We start from the raw sequence: 1,830 nt of genomic DNA on the forward strand, positions 1-1,830 counted from the left end.
CTGGAGAGTAGGACTCAAACCAATGGCTCCAAGTTTCAAGAAAGGAGATTATGACTAAACCAGGAAGAACTTTTTGATAGTAAGAGCTGTTCAGCTGTGGAACAGACTTCCTTGGGAGGTGGTGGGACTCTCCTTCCTTGGAGGCTTTTAAGCTGAGGTTGGATGGCCCTCTGTCATGGATGCTTTAGCTGACATTCCTGCATTGCAAAGGGTTGGACTGGATGGCCCTCAGGTTCCCCATGATTCTATGAGCCCAAGGGCAGAGCTGTACAGGGCACAGGTCAGTAGCTTGGAAGACCCATCAGCTTGCAGGCACCTAGTCCAGGAGCTCTTTGCTCTCGAGTAGAACAGTGACATTGGGCTCATAGGTGCCCCCTGTTGGAATTCTTGCCAACCAGCTGCCGGAGGCTGGAGCTTCTGGTTCTGGTACTTTGTAGTGCTGGGGGGCTGGTTCCTCCTCCTCCTCTAACTTGGATGGGGGCTCCTCTGCTGCAGGTAAGGCAGGAGCCCCACTCCCACTTCCTGAGAATTCTGGGTCCTTGTTGGGTCATAGCCAGTGCAGGGTTGTCACAGGGCTGCCAGGGAATGCCCCGGAGCTGAGGGAGGTTGAAGAACATGTGGGATGTAAAACACAGGAGCAGTCAATGACAACATTCCTAGAGTGTACATGTTGGAACATGGGGAGGGATGTCTGTCCAGCAAGCAGGTAAACTTCCTGGGACGGACTTCCTCCGCATGTGACCAGAGGTGGGTGTGGCCTCACCTGTGCAGGTAAATGATAAAAGCACGGGCGGGCAGCCATCTCTCTCTCTCTGCCATCTTTCTTCGAAGAAGCAACATGCCCTCTTGGCTCTCAGCCAAGAGAGGAGGAAAGGACTATCTTCCTATAAGATAGATTCTAAATGTATTTTACCTTTTTAAGCCTGTCTGCCTTCTGGGATCATATTGTGAACAGAACGTGAGTAAACTCTTTTATACTTTTATAAAGACTGTGTCGTGTCTTGTATTTTAAGAGGGAACAAAAGGGGAAATTACCAGAGTAATTATTATAGAGGTTCTAGCGAACCTGTGCAAGCGTTACCGTTGCGAACTTAAAAAGGGGAATGTTATAAACTCTGCTGATATTTTGGGAACTTGTTAGCACAAGTTGGATTAGGATATAATCTCACAATATATCCTCTCCTGCACCCCAGAACATTCCCACAGAACAGGAGCCATTAGAAAAGACAGGAGAGGGAGAGGAGGACAAGCAAGCAGAAGGAACTCAAGCGGTGAGGAGACCATCAACACCACTCAACCAGTTCAGAGACAGAGGGACAGTCAATGCCCATTCCTCCAGCACAGGACAGAAGGGGGTTAAAACGTAGGGCACAGAGGAGGTGCCTGGGGCTTCCCAAGCTGGAAGCAGGAGCAGGTGGAGCAGGAGCCGAAAGCTCCCACTTCCTGGATCTGCTACCAAGGATTCGGATGCATGAAGCTATGTCCTGTAACTTGTAGATATGTATGTAAATAAAGACTGTAAATATATCTCTGAGTGAGCAGAGGTATTCCTTGCGAAAGGCTTCCAGACCCATCACAAGGGTAGTAGTTAAGAGTGTCAGACTAGGACCTAGGAGAGACCAGGGTTCAAATTCCCACCTAGCCACAGAGTTCACCTTGGCCAGTCACTATATCTCTCAGTCTAACCTACCTCACAGGGTTGTTGTGGGGATTAAATAAGAGGGGAAGAAACCATGTATGCCACCTTGAGCTCCTTGGAGAAAGGATGGGATATACATATGATCAACCACCCAACCAACCAATGGCCTGGCTTGCCTGTCTGGTCCAAGG

General features: G+C 49.2%; 1 long non-coding RNA gene across 1 annotated transcript; it reads left to right on the forward strand.

Moving 5' to 3' along the window:
* The first annotated feature begins 725 nt into the window (after window positions 1-725).
* LOC144325034 (uncharacterized) lies at window positions 726-1,527 on the forward strand. Its single transcript, XR_013390319.1, has 2 exons — window positions 726-958; window positions 1,194-1,527. It is a non-coding gene; the product is annotated as an uncharacterized LOC144325034 (long non-coding RNA).
* The last annotated feature ends 303 nt before the right edge of the window (window positions 1,528-1,830 follow it).

Source organism: Podarcis muralis, chromosome 13 (assembly GCF_964188315.1).
Source record: "Podarcis muralis chromosome 13, rPodMur119.hap1.1, whole genome shotgun sequence".
Lineage (NCBI taxonomy): Eukaryota > Metazoa > Chordata > Lepidosauria > Squamata > Lacertidae > Podarcis > Podarcis muralis.